Source organism: Oryx dammah, unplaced genomic scaffold, assembly GCF_014754425.2.
Source record: "Oryx dammah isolate SB20612 unplaced genomic scaffold, SCBI_Odam_1.1 HiC_scaffold_17, whole genome shotgun sequence".
NCBI classification, from domain to species: Eukaryota; Metazoa; Chordata; class Mammalia; order Artiodactyla; family Bovidae; genus Oryx; species Oryx dammah.
The window spans coordinates 30,372,903-30,391,652 of record NW_024070201.1 but is presented as its reverse complement, the minus strand read 5'-3'; positions in this window follow the sequence as shown (position 1 = coordinate 30,391,652).

The following is an 18,750-nucleotide window of genomic DNA, read 5'->3' as shown; positions in this document are numbered from 1 at the left end:
AGCCCTGCAGGGCTGGAACAATTACACCATTATCAGTTGGGAATTAGAAAGATCTCAATAACGCAGCAAGTAGCTCTGAGAGGCAACCTTGTCCCACAAGGCTGAGCTCCTCCTCTTGATTCAAAAGGCAGCTCAGCAGTCTTCTGGTGCCCTGTTGTTCAGTCGCCCAGTCGTGTCTGACTCTCTGTGACTCCATGGATGCAACACACCAGGCTTCCCTGTCCTTCAGTATCTCCTGGAGTTTGTTCAAAGTCACGCCCATTGAGTCAATGATGCCATCCAACCATCTCATCCTCTGTCGTCCCCTTCTCCTCCTGCCCTCAATCTTTCCCAGCATCAGGGTCTTTTCCAATGAGTCAGTTTTTCACATCAGGTGGCCAAAGTATTGGAGTTTCAGCTTCAGCATCAGTCCTTCCAATGAATATTCAGGGTTGATTTCCTTTAGGATGGACTAGTTGGATCTCCTTGCTGTTCAAGGGACTCTCAAGAGTCTTCTCCAGCACCACAGTTTGAAAGCATCAATTCTTCGGGACTCAGCCTTCTTTATGGTCCAATTCTCACATCCATACATGACTACTGTGCCCGCTCCAGGTACCTGGCCAGGTAATCCAGCAGGCCTGAGACACTACAACTGTAGGATACCTGCCCATCTGAGCCACAGCCCAGCCAGCCTCGGGAGAAGATGTTTTCTTCTTCTCTCCTAGCTTTTATCTGGTTGGTCTAAGAATTAAATGGACTTGTGCCAGATTAATAGGAGAAAATCTAACAAAAGTTTAGTAACATATAAACGTAGGAGGGACCCAGAAAAACTGAAAAACTCGTCAAAATGGCTGAAACCCTCACTTTAAATGCTGTCTCCAGCTAAAAACAAAAGACAGGACTTCTCTAGTGGTCACGTAGCTAACTCGTCACACTCCCAGTGCAGGGGGCCCATGTTCGATCCCTGGTTGGAGAACTAGATCCCACACGTGCAATCAAGTAAATAAATTAAATAGATAAATACCTTTAAAAAATCTACTCTGTTAAATAAATAAGTAATAAATAGATAAAGATAAAAGAGGATGTTGGGGGTAGTGGTTTGGGACTGCAAAGGGGAGGAAAGTAATTCTCTGAGACTTGGAAGAGTCAGTGTTTGGGAAATGTTTGGCAGAGACCATAGGACACAGAGAGGAATTTTAACCAACAGACTGTGCTGGGTTCCCGTCTGTCTCCACTCCAGCTCAGACTACAGGGAGCTATTCTGATGGCTCCTGTCCTGGAACAAGTCTTTTAGGCAGTTGGGGAAAGATCAGAGGTTTCGCCTCAGTCTTTGGAGCCTTAGAAACATTCAGCCTAAATGAGTCCACGTGCCAAAGAGACAATCAGGGGTGCCAAATCTGCTCCCTGACACTTGCAAACAGTGTCTGGGATGAATGGGTATAGCCTGAGAGTCAGTCCTGAAGAGCTCTTGACTTGCTCCCTTTACTAGTTCCCAGTCCAAGCTCCTCAGTACACCCATTCCCACCTAGAACATCTTTTTTTTTTTTTTTTTAGTATTTATTTCTTTGGCTATGCCAGGTCTAGTCACAGCATGCAGCATCTTTAGTTTTGGCAAGCAAACTCTTAAGCTACACCATGTGAACTTCTAAGTTGTGGCATGTGGGATCTAGTTCCCTGAACACAGATCGAACCCAGGCTCCCTTCATTGGGAGCACACAGTCTTAGCCACTGGACCACTAGGGGAGTCCCTAGAACCTCGTGCTGGAACGATCAAGATAATAATAACTATGTATGTCTGATCCTGCCCTAGGCAATTCACATTTACCTTCTCAGTAGACATCATTATCCCTTTTTTGGGTGTCAGAGACTTGAAGTAACTTCTCCCTGGTGACACAAGCAATAAATGGAAGAAAGCGAGGATTCAAACCTTGAGCCATGCAAAGCCCCAGCTCTTCTCCCTACATGATCAGAATTATAAGTGACATTCTAAGAATCCTTTTTCCATATCAAAATGGCTGCACAGTTGGCTCCCTCCAGCTACCCCCTCCCGGCCCGCCACCGTCCCCCAGGGCCTCTCACCCCTGATTGCCAGTGTCATTACATTAGGCTTCTTTTCAGTCCAATTCCCATTATATCATCTCAGCCTGGCATTATAAAGCAGCGCCATCATAAACATCAGCTTGATTACAAGCAGAGACTGTTGCCTCCAATAAATAAGCATGCGTAATGTATACAGAGGGAGAAAGAGACACCTCTATATTTTCAGTTTTGTAAAGACAAATCGCTTCGATTGTTTAATCAATAAAAATGCCTCTCTAACTCCTGCCGTTATTACGGAGCTATTTCAGACAGAGTGAAAAAGGAGCTTCGAATCTATATCCCTGTCAAGACAGACAGGGTCTGATTAGGCAGACGGATGAAGGCTCAGACCTGATGCCAGTCCCCTGAAGTGTCTGGACCCCACTCGCCTCCAAACCTGGGCAGGTGTCTTGATACCAACTGCATGTCAGGTCTGGGGGAGGCTGAAGCACAAAGAGACTCACCTCAATTGTGGGGCTTGATCTAATCAAGGGATCCCTGGGGACAAGCACACTCGACAGGTCACAGGAAGGGCAGCCTCGCTGGTGGGACCAAGGGAGGGGAGACCAGGAGTAGAGAGAGCTCATCCTGAAGGTCATACCATGACCCCTGACTCTCCATCCCTCCAGCTGTTGCCAAGTTCAGACACTCAGCATCTCACAGTGAACACGCACCCCCTCACTGACCTTCCTGCATCCTGTCTCATGGCCTCTAATTCACACCGTGGCCCTGGTCCTTCATATCGAACAAACATCTGAGGGAGGATGGGATGATCCCCTCCCCCCACCACACACAGAAAGTTTGTGGTTCATTTACCCAATATCTACAAAAGAAAGGCCAAATTGCTCTCTCTGTGTAAAGTTCTTTCCAGCACTGGCCTTCCCTTCTTCCAGACTCCCCACCCACATTCCTATCCAGGTACCTTCTCTCTGACTGCTTCAAACTCTGAATTTTCCTGAACACCCTCCAGTTCATGTTCCAAAGCCTGTGCACAATCTGATCCTTCCCCTGAAATTCCACTCCCAAGATCCTCTCTCGGCAAACTCCTACTCATCTGGTAAGACCCCCTGACTTGACCTCCTCTGGGGCCTTTCTCTGCTCCACCCTGTACTCCTGCCGCAGGGCTCTGACACACTGAACATACACGTCTACCTCTGCATTCAGCACACAGCACTTCAAGCATCAGCTTACCTGTCTGTTTCTAGTACCAGTGACTTGTAAAATGTGTATCTCTAGCCCTCACCTCTGCCCTGAACTTTAGACACATATGTCTAGCTCTCCCCTTGCCAAATGATCTTAGAGGACTTCCAAAACATAACTCAAAAATTCCAAGTCCCCAAGTTGTTCTCTCTAAGGGTACCCCATCTAAGAAGGCAGCACCTTGATCCAATCAGTCACCTGAGCCAAAATTCACAGTCACACCTAATTCCTCCTTCTCCTCTAAGTTCCACATCCAAAGACATGTCCTGTCAATCCTATCTCAAAACATTTCTAACACAATGAACTATGAGAAAGAGAAATGAAGAGAACAATTGCATCAAAAAGAATAAAATACCTAGAAATAAACCTACCTAAAGAGGTATAAGACCTGTACTCAGAAAACCTGATGAAGACACAAACAGATGGAAAAATATAGAGTGTTCATGGATTGGAAAAATTAATATTGTTAGAATGACCATGCTACCCAAGGCAATCTACAGATTCAGTGCAATCCCTATCAAAATACCAATGGCATTCGTCACAGAACTAGAAGAAATAATTTTTAAATTTGTTCAGTTCAGTTCAGTCGCTCAGTCGCGTCCGACTCTTTGCGACCCCATGAATCGCAGCACGCCAGGCCTCCCTGTCCATTTGTACATAAACACAAATCCAAATAGTCAAAACAATCTTGAGAAAGAAAAACAGAGCTGAAAGTATCAGCTTCCTGACTTCAGACTATACTACAAAGTTAAGTAATCAAAACAGTATTTGGTACTGGCACAAAAACACATAGATCAATGGAATAAAATAGAGAGCTCTGAAATAAACCCACATATTTATGGTCATTAATCTACAGCAAAGGAGGTAAGAATACACAACAGAGAAAAGATAGTCTCTACAATAAATGATGCTGAGAAAACTGGACAGGGACATATAAAATAATGAAATTAGAACATTTTTTCACACTATATAAAAAATTAACTCAAAATGGATCAAAGACCTAAATGTAAGACTAGAAACCGTAAAATTCCTAGAAGAAAGCACAGTCAGAACACTCTGATATAAATCGTAGCAATCTTGTTTTGGATCTGTCTCCTAAGGCAAAGAAAACAAAAATAAAAATAAACAAATGGGACCTAATTAAACTTAAAAGCTTTTGCACAGCAAAGGAATGTATCAACAAAATGAAAGCAACACACTGAGATGGGAGAAACTATTTGTAAATGATATGACTGATAAGGAGCTGATATTCAAAATATACAAACAGCTCCTACAACTCAACATCAAAAAACCAAGCAACAAGATACCAAAATACAAAAATTGATAAACTTTTAAATCAAAATTAAGAACTCCTGTCCCTCAAAAAGCACTGTCAACAGAATGAAAAGAACCCAAAAGAACTGAAAGCAGGGTCCCAAAGAAATAGTTTTAAACCCAATTTTACAGTAGCATTATTTACAACAGACAAAAGGTGGAAGCAGTGCACAGGTCCATGCCCAGAAGAAAGGATAAATAAAATGTGGTCTTTGCACGTACATGGAATATTATTCAGCTTTGAAAAGGAAGGAAAGTCTGCTACATTCTACAAGATAGATGAAACTTGGGAGCCTTATGCTAAGTGAAATAAGCCAGTTACCAAAGGATAAATACTGTACAATTCCACTTAATGAGCAGTCAAATTCATAAGGAGAGAAAGTAGAATGGTGGTTGACAGGCACTGGGGAGCTTAATTTAATGGACAGAATTTCAGTTTTGAAAGATGGAAAGTGTTCTAGAGATTGGTTGCACAATAATGTGAATGTACTTAATGCTACTGTACTGCACACTTTACAAAGACTAAGATGGTAAAAATTATGTATTTTACTACAACTTAAAACAAAAGAAACTATGAAACTTAGGCCATCAAGATAAGATTCCCAACAAATCTTAAGAAGAAGCAGTCTTCTGGAACCATTACAACAGATTGGTGGTCTCTGATTTTTTAAATTATATATTTAGTCTTGGTTCTGTTTTCATAAATGTACTTAGTCTTGTGAGTTAAAAGAGAAAGTGAGTGTGAGAGAGGGAGCGAGGGAAAAATGGGGAGAATCACAGACTGGGAGAAAATCCTTGCAAATTGCATATCTGAAAAAGGATGTATCCAGAATATATAAGAACTCTCAAAAAAAAAAAAAAAACCAACAAGAATACAGAAATGTACAAAATACTTAAAAAAGATATGTGAGCCAAAAAGATAAGGGGATTACAAACAAGTAGATGAAAAGATACTTATGTCATTAATCATTAGACAAATGAAAATTAAAACCACAATGAGATACCACTATATACCTATGAGAGTGGAGGAAGAACAATGTAAAGGACAATATTAAATGCCGGTGAGCATTCAGAGGAACTGGAACTCCCATACACTGCCAATGAGAATGCAAGATGGTACAGCCATTCTGGAACACGGGTTGGCTATTTCCTATAAAGTCAAACACTCACAAAAACATGTGCTTGCCAATGAGCTTCACTGAAATTGAGCTTTATTTGAAACTGCCCCAAATTGAAAACAACCCTAATGTCCTTCAAGTGGTGAACGAATATTGAAACTGGTATTTCCATAGAATGGAAAACCCAGCAGGAAAAAGGAGTGAACTCCTAATATATGAAGCAATATGGAAGATTCTTGAACACAAGATGCTAAGTGAGAGTGCATTATACTGACTCCCTCTGCTATATACCATACGATTTCATTTATGCGACTCTGTAGAAATGGCAAACCTATGGGACAAAAAAAAGCAGATCACAGGCAGCCAGGGATGGAAGACAGGGGAGAAGATGAGCCAAGGGGCACAGGGAAGTCGGGGGTAACCATCGTCACCATACCCTGACTGTGGTGGTGCTCACACAAAGACATTCGGCCATCAAAACGCATAGAACTTTACACTAGACAGGTGAGTTTCATTGCATGTAAAGTGTACCTTCAGAAAAACAGCAGCACACATATCTGGAATCTGCCTAGCAGGCACCCGCTATCGCCAGGACCACTCTGTCCAAGCTTTCGTCCGCTCTTGCCCCGCCCTCCTCTCTTTCCCCTAACTTTCTTCTCTATGTCTGTTTTCTGAGACTATTTCTGCTTTGTAAATAAGCTCATTTGTACCACTGTTTTTAGATTCCACATGTAAGTAGTATCATATGATATCTGTCTTTGTGTGTCTCCCACTTCCAACCAATGAACTTTCATTTAGAACAGCACTTCCCATGCCCCCACTTTCCCTATGAAAGTAAGATGCCCTCCTTTATTATCTGGACATGCCTGTGGTTCCCCAAAGGTTGCAATTCTGAACTGCAATTCATTGCTGTTGCCAAATAAACCCATTTTGCTGGTACTAATAAAATAACTTGCTTTTTTTTTTTTTTTTTTGCCACCCAGCATACAGGGTCTTAGTTTCCTGGCCAGGAATCAAACTCCTGCCCCCTGCAGTGTAAGCTCAGAGTCTTAATATCACTGGACTACCAAGGAATCCCCTGTTCTAATAATTTTAGATAAATAGAGTCCTTGTCTAGAGCTGGCTCCATCACACGCCTAGGGTCAACTCTACATCCATCCTCTCCCCAGCTTCTTGGGGAGCATCAGCACAGCACATTCTCAGTCTACGAGTCAGGGAGCAGACAGAGAGCCCAGAGGATCCTGCTGCTGTTGTAACATCAGGCCTCCCCCTGGCTGCCCCTGGGCTGTGCCCACCTCTGTCCCTTCACCATCTCATTGCCCATCTCTGGTGGGTGTAGACTCACAGCTAAGGGACCAAATGTCCCCGCCCTTGGGAAGGCAACTGTTGCCCTTCAATCTCCCTGCCCCCAGCCTGTGGTTCCCCTTCTCCCGCCCTCATCTCCGTCTACCCCATCTTTCTCCCTTTGTCTCTCTGTCCCTCTATCTTTGCCCCATCCATGCGAACTCACGCATGCGTGCACGCACATATACACATATACACACAAACACACTTGCATACTGTCAACACCCCTTTTCCAACTCACTCCCTTCAGCTATTGAATTCACTCTGACTGGAGGACAGGACCATGACAGATTAAGGCGGTGGATAACCTGCTGCAAGGGATCCGAAGGATCAAAAGGATGTCCGGGCCATAGTTATGGTTCCCTGGGCTGCAGCTGAGACGTCCGTGTAGTGCACAGGGGCTCATGGCTTCCTGGACCCTGCTTCAGCATCACCCCTCCTCACGAAGCTCTCAGCCTTGCTAAGTGCACACCAGTCCACCAGTTGGCCGTGGCTGCACACCTCATTGCCAGCGGGGAGGGGCTCTGTCCAGCAGGTGCTCTGGGCCAGCTCATCTGCAGCCCAGCGGTGCGGTTGGGGAAGGCTAGAGAGAGGAGGGCAGGGACTGGCATAATTTCATGTCTGGCCTTTCCTAACCGACAGGCAAAATGACTCTGTGATCCCTTAGCTCTCTAAATTAGTTGTATTTTATGATCCCCCTGTCTGGCGGGAAACATCCCATTAAATCTTAATGATCTGCCTTCCAAGAAACTCCCCAGGCCTTCTGTCCCCTGGAGGACACCGGGCCCTGGAAAAACAGGGTGGGGTGCTGGCTGGAGAAAGGGGGAGATGAACACCCAAGAGACAGTGTCTGGTAAGGGTTCCCACCCAACATCTTTCACTGGGCATCCGTCTTCAGAACCGGAACCAAGCAGGTCTCTCCATCTTCCCATTCTGTGCTTCTCAGGACCCGACCTTCCTCTCTGCTCAGACTGCAGCCCACACACCCACTCTGAAGCCCACTTGGCCCCTCCAGCCCAGGTGCCCACTTCTGTCTCTAGACTACAGAAATCAGCTAGGCATAAATGTGGGACAGAGGTGCGCCCTGCCCCACTTTCCATGCACACAGCCCAGGCCAGGGTAGAAATCTCGCTTTGAAAGAAAGATGCCACATGACCTTCAGGATTATTCAAATATTAACTACCTGGATAAACAGTTTCTCCTATATTCTCATTATCACCTCTCTTGCTGAAGCTAAAGTGCAATATTTCTCTTTTATATCCAGAGCAAAGATGTTTCTGGTGGCTCCTGGGGAGACAGGAAGGATGACAAGAAAGAGAAGGAGCGGGCAAGCATGGGGAGAGGGAGCAGGATCGCTCCAGCTCCCCCCACCCCCAACACGGGCCGTCTGGACGCCCAGCAGGAACTCAGGGGAGACCTTGAGCGGAAGGCTGAAGGTCACTCACTCCAAACAACAGTCAGCCTCGTCCCTAACCCAGCACAGACTGGTGGTCCCAGAGGGGTCTTGGGAACACAGGCTCACCAGACTCCATCCACCCACCTCCAAGAGCTCCCTGCATGAACTTGACCTTGTCACCACTTGGGCCTGCCTCCGGAGGTACCACCCCTGGGCCCTGGCCAGAGGGGCTGTCCATGACCCTCAGAGCTATAAGCAAGGTACCTTCTTGAACTAAACACTTCATGCTCTTGGCTGGACCCTTTCTTATCTCTCGTTATTCTCTTGTCTGATGAATGAAACCTTTGAACTTCCCTGGTGGCTCAGTGGTAAAGAATCTGCCTGCAACGCAGGAGACACTGGTTTGATCCCTGGATCGAGAAGATCTCCTGAAGAAGGAAATGGCAACCCACTCCAGTATTCTTGCCTGGGAAATGCCCTGGACAGAGGAGCTTGGCAGGCTACAGTCCATGGAGTTTGCAAAAGAGTGGGATACGACTTGGCAATGAAACAACAATATAACCTTTGGTCTCCACCTGGCCAGGTCATGAGAAAGCTAACGACGAGCATGTGAGCCCTCCCTGCTTCACCAATCCAGCCACTCAAAACTCTCCCCAGGTCAGGAGCACCTGCTTCTCCACACTCCCACCTCTCCCTGGGAGCTGGGCAGAGAACGGAGGCCTCCGTCCTCCTGAAGTCCAGCTTCTCCCAGCAGAGAAGACAAATCCATTACAAACTCCCATTATCGCAGCCCATTTTAAAGTTATTATTGTGGATTCTTAAGATGTCAACAATGAGGAATCCTATTGTCCCACTAATTAATTCAGCAATCTCCCTGAAATAATAGGAGTTGTAATTGTAATTCCAAACTCACCCCTCGACCACTGGCATCAACTAATTAAACAACAATCAGCCAGCACCAGGCTTTCAAGGGGGAAGATGGACTATTCCTTTTTATAGCTGCAATTAGGAGACACATTCAATAATCAGAATGAAATACAAATTTACCCAGGAGCCCAGTAAATTATGGCCATTCATACTCTGTTTTCCTATGGTCGTCACCCAGAAAATGAAAAAGGGGTTGCATTTTCCAGCTGCAGCAGGATGCTGTCTGGACCGCCTCTGAGCTGCTCCTCAGGGTCCCACTTGACAGCTTTCTGCTGCTCGGTTCATAAGCGCCAGGAGAAGGGTGGAGGGAGCTGGATGCCCACGCCTGGATCTGCCAGCATCCTAGGGTGTCAGCAGGAGGTCAGAGTGGCTGGAGGTATCTGAAGGGAGAATCGTGGAGGCGAGAAAAGGAGTCGTACACACTGTTGAACCTGGGTGGGCGAGTGATACACAGGCCCCAAACACATGCTCAGGCTCTCAAGAGCACAAGCCCTTCAGAAAATCCTTTGTATTTCCTGCAAAAATGCCCCAGAGGGGAGAAGAGCTTGGAAGATGGTGGAAAGACCCATAGGTCAGAGGGAAGAGGTGTAGAAGAGTTTCTCAAGGAGCCACTGAATAAGGAGTGAAAATTAAATCAGGTAAAAGGCAGGGAGAGGCAGGAGAACTGTGAGACAGTACATGGAAAAGATACCAGCAGCATGGCGGCACCCTCAGCCCAGCACAGGCTGAGCAGAAAACTTGCACTCTTCAGAATTAGCAAAAATGCACACGTCCACAAATGGAGGGAACAATAGATCCCAGCATTAACATGCATAATCGAATTATCTCGGTTGGTCTGTCTGAGGGATGCTGGGTGTGGCAGGGCTCTCTGAAATGGAAAAGGCTGCTGAGCAAGATCCCTATTTCCCCCTTCCCAGAACTCCTAGAGGGCAAAGCAGGAGCCGCTGAGCAAAAACACAGAACAGCTTTAGGAGAAATTCAAATGAAGGGATTTCCTGGCAAGAGAAACTGGAAACTCCTTGAGGTCATGGGCCTCTTCTCTGCCACTTAGTATAGGACACATAGTAGGTGCTCAATAAACACAATAGATGGGGAAAAGTGGAAACAGTGGCAGATTTTATTTTCTTGGGCTACAAAATCACTGCAGATGGTGACTACAGTGATGAAATTAAAAGATGCTTGCTCCTTGGAAGGAAAGCTATGGTAAATCTAGATAGTGTATTAAAAAGCAGAGATATCACTTTGCCAACAAAGGTTCATATAGTCAAAGCTATGATTTCCCCAGTAGTCATGTATGGATATGAGATTTGGACCATAAAGAAGGCTGAGCATCAAAGAATGTATACTTTCGAATTGTGGTGCTGGAGAAGACTCTTGAGAGTCCTTTGGACAGCAGGAATATCAAACCAGTCAATCTTAAAATAAATCAACCCTGAATATTCATTGGAAGGACTGATGCTGAAGCTGAAGTTCCAATACTTTGGCCACTTGATGCAAAGAGCCAACTCATTGGAAAAGACCCTGATGCTGGGAAAGATTGAGGGCAAGAGGAGAAGGGAGTGACAGAGGACGAGACGGTTGGATGGCATCACTGACTCAATGGACATGAATTTGAGCAAACTCAGGGAGATAATGAAGGACAGGAAAGTCTGGCATGCTGCAGTTCGTGGGGTCACAAAGAGTCAGACATGACTTAGCACAACAATAAACATATGTTAAATAGAGGGGCTGGTTTCTGGGACACCCCTCTGCTCAGTGGGCATTGCAGGGAGACCCAGAGGATAGAGCCCCCCTCTCCACAGACTGATTGACGGACTTCTTCATGGACAGCAAGTGATGCTCTCAGAACGTGTCCGTTCATTCATTCAAAAACATTCCTTGAGTGTCTACTCCATACCACCTTTGTGCCAAGTACCAGGGGTTCCCTATGAGGAAGGCAGGCATAGCCCTGACCTGAGCTCACTGTCCTAGGGAAGCAAACAGCCAAGGGGAGCGAGAAATGCTGTGAGAGGGAGGTAAAGTGCTACAGCCTCCCCCAGAGGAAGAGAATCAAACTGGGACCTGAGGAAAGCACAGCAGGAAGCCAGGTGCCTCCACGTCCTCATCGGTAAAATGGGGATAATAATGCCTGCCTCAGTCTTCCCTGGTGGTCCAGTGGCTAAGAATCACCTGCCAATGCAGGGGACACAGGTTCGATCCCTGTTCCGGGAAGATTCCACATGCACGTAAGCCCATGTGCCACAGCTACTAAAACCCACGCTCTAGAGCCCACAGGCCACAGCTACTGAAGCTGTGTGTCTGGAGCCTCCACAACAAGAGATGCTACTGCAATGAGAAGCCCACTCACCGCACATACAGAAAGTCCTCACACAGCACGGAAGACCCAGTCAGTCAAAACTAGTAGATTTTTTTTTAAGTTTAAGTGAAAACAAAGAATGCCTGCCTCATAGGGTTGTTGTGAGAATTAAGTAAATAACGTACAAAGATGTTCTACCTGGTCTAGAGCCCAGTTATAAGTGTTTGCTCTTATTACCATTACTACTTTAGTTCTTTTTTGCTTTCTGCCATTAAAGTGGTATCATCTGCATATCTGTGGTTACTGATATTTCTTCTAGCAGTCTTGATTTCAGCTTGTGAGTCATCCAGCCCAGCCAGTATTTTGCATGATGTATTCTGCATATACGTTAAATAACCAGGGTGACAACATACAGCCTTGAAAATACTCCATTCCCACTTTTGAACCAGTCCATTGTTCCATGTCTGGTTCTAACTGCTGCTTCTGTGAAGGACAGGGAAGCCTGGTGTGCTGAGTCTATGGGATCGCAAAGAGCTAGACGTGACTGAGCAGCTGAACAATAACAACAACTATTACTACTACTATTTTTGTTGTTTTTTAAAAAATGTTTATTTCTTTTGTATCTCCCTTGCTATATGCAGGCTTCCCTTTGCAGTGGCTTCTCCTGCTGGGGAGCATGGGCTCTCGGGGCATTGCTCTGAAGCCCACTGCATGGGCTTACACAAGTGGAATCTTCCCAGACCAGGGATCGAACCAGTGTCCTCTGCCTTGGCTGAAGGATTCTCAACCACTGGACCACCAGGGAAGTCCCTACTACTACTATTCTTATCATCCCTCCATCATTCCCTCTTTGGGAGAAGGCCTCTGCCCAAGAGGTCCATTCTTCTGAGCAGCTTAGTCTTGGATGCTGTTCCCAGCACTGTCCCCTGCCCATTCAGGGACAGTCGCACAGTGTGGCTACTGCTCAATTCATACAGCATTTATAAAGCCCCTACTGCACACTAGGTACATGCTGGGGCATGTTGTGGACTTGGGGCATGTTCATGTTCATGAAAAGCTTGTGATAAGCTGGAGAGATGATACCTCTCATTCCCCGGTTGATCCCAGAGGCACCGGTGCTGCCCTGGAGGTGACAGGAATTGTCAAGAGATGTTCTCAGGGCTGTAAGGCCCTTCCAAGGCAGCAGCTCCCAGTCCATGAGCCAACAGAGATGAGTCAGCAGGAGTCCCAAGGCCTGGCCCTCAGCCACCTTCTGTCTGGGCCCCACAGAGGAGCCAGAGTGGGAGTACAGGCTTAGTCATCTCCAGATATAAGGCGCTGGGAGAGGGTCCTGAGCCCCAGGCCCCAGGCCTCGGTGGTTGCCTGGCTCACATTTCAGGTCCATCCACACACCGTGTATGGTGGCAGGACCAGAGCCTATTGACTCCCCATGCAGCCTCACCCCACTCTTCTATCCTTTCCTGCTCTGTCCTCTTACATACTTGCTCATGACCATTCTTGGAGTCCCACAGGCTCCGATTCCAACTTTCCATCCCCACGTGCACCTCCTCCTCCAACCAGAGAGATAAGATTTGAGCTGAGCACCAAAGACCCACGAGGCACAGCTGAGGAGCCCTGAGCTGGGGTCCAGGGTTCCCAGCAACTTATCCAGGGATATTGGGCGGTAGGACATTGGACTAGCTCAGTGACTTCTTGTTTTCTGCTCAACTTCTCCCCAGCAATAAATTGACAAAGCCTTTTTTATCAGGCCCAGCTCTTAGAAACCATAAAAAATCTGATTGAGCACCCTCAGAAGCACATTCAAGGGGAAACTCTCACACACATGAGTACAGATTTATTCCCTGATGACAATGGCAGTATTAGCTTTATTGATCAAGCACCAGTGTTGTCAACAACAAACATTTATGGGGCTATGGCTCCCAGCAGCTGCCTGTCCTTCGGCCCAAACCATGAACCCAGGGGACCCCATATGGAATCAGCAAAACCAAAGATTCACGACCTCAGGATAATTACAACTCACCAAAGGTCAGTTTGCTTTAAATACACTTTAAATACCTCAAATTGAAAGACACTGGGCTTTTATAATGCCAGAGTCTAGAACTTTATTAGATGAATAAAAGACTACTGAGTAAATTAATGAATGAGTAAACAGTCACCTTCCACGGGCTGTGAGTCTGATTATTTAATTATGGATGACTGAAGCCTCTTGCTTTTCCATCTTCTCACACAATATTTAATGGCCTTACTTGGGTCATTTCATTGCTAATTTGTACCTCATTCAGGAGCAGAAGGAGGGAGCAGAGGGGATGAAAAGAAGAAAGACACAGATCATTCAGTCTTGCTCCATGCAGGAGCTCTGGGAAAGGTTTGGTGGGTAAGAAAGATTGAAACTGATGGCTACAGCAAGGCTTCTTGGGAGTTATCTGTGGATTTTTATTTATGCAAGACTCCTGCCATGAACTGCCATCTTGCTTCCACTTAGCCTGGGAAATATCCCAAGAGAGGCACTGCAAGAGGTGGAGACTGAAAGAGGGACAGAAGGGACTGGGGAAGGAGGAAGCCACTATCTTAAAGCAAGCCCGGCAAGTCCTCCCAGAGACAGCCTGCAAAGCAGACGGCCCTCCTGCCCTGTTCGCCATCTCAACATGCTCTTACCTACAGAGTTACAATGCACTTCAGAAGAGCCTGACTCTCTCCCATGATCTCTACTCCTTCACCTGCAGGATTCAGGTCTGAATTCTTCCAGGTAAAAGCTAGTAGACATGTTGTAGAGACTTTGCTGACTTCCTGCCAATTCAAAGGGGCACAAGCAAGGGGGAGGGGTAAATTAGGAGTCTGCGATTAACAGATACACATCACTATATATAAAATAGATAAACAAGGATTTGCTGTATAGCACAAGGAACCACAACCAGTATCTTGTAATAGCCTATAGTGAAAAATAATCTGAAGCTGTATACCTTGACAGTAATACAACATTTTGGATCAACTATAGCTAATTTTTTTTAAAGGGGGATGGGGTATAAGCAGAATGAGTGTGCAACAGGCAAAGCAAGGGGGCAGTGATCCTTACAAACCATGTTCCCTGCCTCCAAGTAGCCTTGTTACCCAGAAAGGTATAAAATGTCCAGGTCACCACACAGACCCTGGGGTCCTCTAGGAGACCAGATCCTTGACAGAGTCTAAGCAAAGGTGTTCCAGAGACAGACACCAACAATGGGGCTGGCTAGGGAGGATTAGAAGGAGAGGAGAGGCTGTGAGTGAGGCCAGCTGAGGCCAGGGAGCACGGTTCTGGCCACGGTGGGAGGAGTGAGGATCCGCACTCAGAGGAAGGGCACCAGATTCGAACCAGCAGATCCGCGTCCAAGTCACAGTGCTGCCACCTACTAGTGTGACATATACAAGGGCCCCACCACCAACTGCCTGCCTAAACTCAAAATCCTCCAGCAAGATGAAGGAGGATTACAGAAAACAGGAGGAAGAGGTGACTGCCACGCACCAGGTGCAGAAGGCCCTGGTCCAGGGGGCACGGTGCCACCCAGTGGACCGTCATCACCACGCCCTTGGACACTGCACGTTTCAAACCTGAGAAAACTCCTGGAATATGTGCTCCATCAAAGCAATGGAGAAAAAAAAAAAACAACAACGGAGCAAACCAAAAAAGAAGACGATGCAGGATCCTAGAAACAGAGAACGCAAATCACAGAAAGGCAAAGGGAATTCTCAGGACCAGAGCAGAGGGCGGTCCCGGGATAACACGGCTGCAGGCCTGGGGACAAGCTGTCCCGACAGAACAGAGGTGTCCAGGAGCAAAGTTTCTGAGAAACCTGCTGAAACTGACCCATTGCCTGATGAGAGTAATCTTGAGGAAAATTACTCTGAGAGGCTATTAGTAGATACAAAGAAAATTAGAGCCACAAAGTTAAGCAAAACAAGGCAGTTACTAACTTCAGGTGGAAAAATGAAGCATAACCATAATAAAGCAGTCAGTTGTAAATATTATTCAAATAGGTGTACAGTGGAAGTGAGAAATAGATTTAAGGGACTAGATCTGATAGAGTGTCTGATGAACTATGGACGGAGGTTCCTGACATTGTACAGGAGACAGGGATCAAGACCATCCCCATGGAAAAGAAATGCAAAAAAACAAAATGGCTGTCTGGGGAGGCCTTACAAATAGCTGTGAAAAGAAGAGAAGCGAAAAGCAAAGGAGTAAAGGAAAGATATAAGCATCTGAATGCAGAGTTCCAAAGAATAGCAAGGAGAGATAAGAAAGCCTTCCTCAGCGATCAATGCCAAGAAATAGAGGCAAACAACAGAATGGGAAAGACTAGAGATCTCAACAAAATTAGAGATACCAAGGGAACATTTGGGCTCGATAAAGGACAGAAATGGTCTGGACCTAACAGAAGCAGAAGATATTAAGAAGAGGTGGCAAGAATACACAGAAGAACTGTACAAAAAAGATCTTCACAACCAAGATAATCACGAAGGTGTAATTAGAGCCAGACATCCTGGAATGTGAAGTCAAGTGGGCCTTAGAAAGCATCACTACGAACAACGCTAGTGGAGGTGATGGAATTACAGTCGAGCTATTTCAAATCCTGAAAGATGATGCTGTGAAAGTGGTACACTCAATATGCCAGCAAATTTGGAAAACTCAGCAGTGGCCACAGGACTAGAAAAGGTCAGTTTTCATTCCAATCCCAAAGAAAGGCAATGCCAAAGAATGCTCAAACTCCTGCACAATTGCACTCATCTCACACGCTAGTAAAGTAATGCTCAAAATTCTCCAAGCCAGGCTTCAGCAATACGTCAATCATGAACTTCTAGAGGTTCAAGCTGGTTTTAGAAAAGGCAGAGGAACCAGAGATCAAATTGCCAACATCTGCTGGATCATCAAAAAAGGAAGAGAGTTCCAGAAAAACATCTATTTCTGCTTTATTGACTATGCCAAAGCCTTTGACTGTATGGATCACAATAAACTGTGGAAAATTCTGAAAGAGATGGGAATACCAGACCACCTAACCTGCCTCTTGAGAAACCTATATGCAGGTCAGGAAGCAACAGTTAGAACTGGACATGGAACAACAGACTGATTCCAAATAGGAAAAGGAGTACGTCAAGGCTATATATTGTCACCCTGCTTATCTAACGTATATGCAGAGTACATCATGAGAAACGCTGGGCTGGGAGAAGCACAAGCTGGAATCAAGATTGCCGGGAGAAATATCAATAACCTCAGATATGCAGATGCCACCACCCTTATGGCAGAAAGTGAAGAGGAGCTAAAAAGCCTCTTGATGAAAGTGAAAGAGGAGAGTGAAAAAGTTGGCTTAAAGCTCAGTTCAGTTCAGTTCAGTTCAGTCGCTCAGTCGTGTCCGACTCTTTGCGACCCCATGAATCGCAGCACGCCAGGCCTCTCTGTCCATCACCAACTCCCAGAGTTCACTCAGACTCACGTCCATCGAGTCAGTGATGCCATCCAGCCATCTCATCCTCGGTCGTCCCCTTCTTCTTCTGCCCCCAATCCTTCCCAGCATCAGTCTTTTCCAATGAGAAAACTAAGATCATGGCATCTGGTCCCATCACTTCATGGGAAATAGATGGGGAAACAGTGGAAACAGTGTCAGACTTTATTTTGGGGGGCTCCAAAATCACTGCAGATGGTGATTGCAGCCATGAAATTAAAAGACGCTTACTCCTTGGAAGGAAAGTTATGACCAACCTAGACAGCATATTGAAAAGCAGAGACATTACTTTGCCAACAAAGGTCCGTCTAGTCAAGGCTGTGGTTTTTCCAGTGGTCATGTATGGATGTGAGAGTTGGACTGTGAAGAAAGCTGAACACCGAAGAATTGATGCTTTTGAACTGTGGTGTTGGAGAAGACTCTTGAGAGTCCCTTGGACTGCAAGGAGGTCCAACCAGTCCATCCTAAAGGAGATCAGTCCTGGGTGTTCTTCGCAAGGACTGATACTAAAGCTGAAAACTCCAATACTTTGGCCACCTCATGTGAAGAGTTGACTCATTGGAAAAGACTCTGATGCTGGGAGGGATTGGGGGCAGGAGGAGAAGGGGATGACAGAGGATGAGATGGCTGGATGGCATCACTGACTCGATGGACATGAGTTTGAGTGAACTCCGGGAGTGGGTGATGGACAGGGAGGCCTGGCGTGCTGCGATTCATGGGGTCACAAAGAGTCAGACACGACTGAGCGACTGAACTGAACTGAACAGAACAATGTATCAGTAAATCCCCAATACTGATTTAACTAAAATTCGAATACACTATATAAGGGTTAAGAATCAGAGGGGAAGGCAGTGTGAGAGCTAAATCCTCATTACCACAAATAGTCAATCGATAATACAATCAATGCATTAAACTTTAACAATACACATATATTATTTAGAACCATGAAGATATATAAACGTCAGAAGAAACAAGTGAAAAGTTGAGAGCCATTAATTCTCAGAAGGGAAGCTATGGGACAAGGGAGATTAAGGGCAAAGAAGTAATATCTATTATCATAAGCCTTTTAATATTATTTGAGTTATAAACTATGAACAGTGATTACAATCAATTATTTTTCATTTTTTTAAATTATGGTAAAATACACAAAACATCAAGTTTACCATCTTAAGTGTTTATAAGCACACAGTCCAGTAGTGTTAAGTATACTCACACTGTCGTGTACAATTAGTTTTTAAAATCCTCAAACCTTGATCCTCCAGTGCTGGCCATGCAGGGATGCTCTCCAGTGAGGCAAGGCAGCAGGCACCTTCTACCCTGACCCTTCTCACCCAAGCTTCATCTTGTCCTGAGGGGAAGGACTGTCTCACTCATGATGCTGACACCAAAAGGTGGTCAAATAATGCTCTGCTGTAGACACAGGTCCTCTGCCTTCCTCTCAAGAAACACAACTAATGAGACTGGAATGATTAAATAAGACTTTTCTAACAGCCTGGAAATACAAAGGGCAAAGGAACAAGGAACCTGGGTTTTACGGGTATGGTCGACTCTCTCTGGGGTTCCCCAGTTCACTCTTCCTACCTAGACCTAGCCTGCCCATGGGGAAACAGCACCTTGCCCTATGCC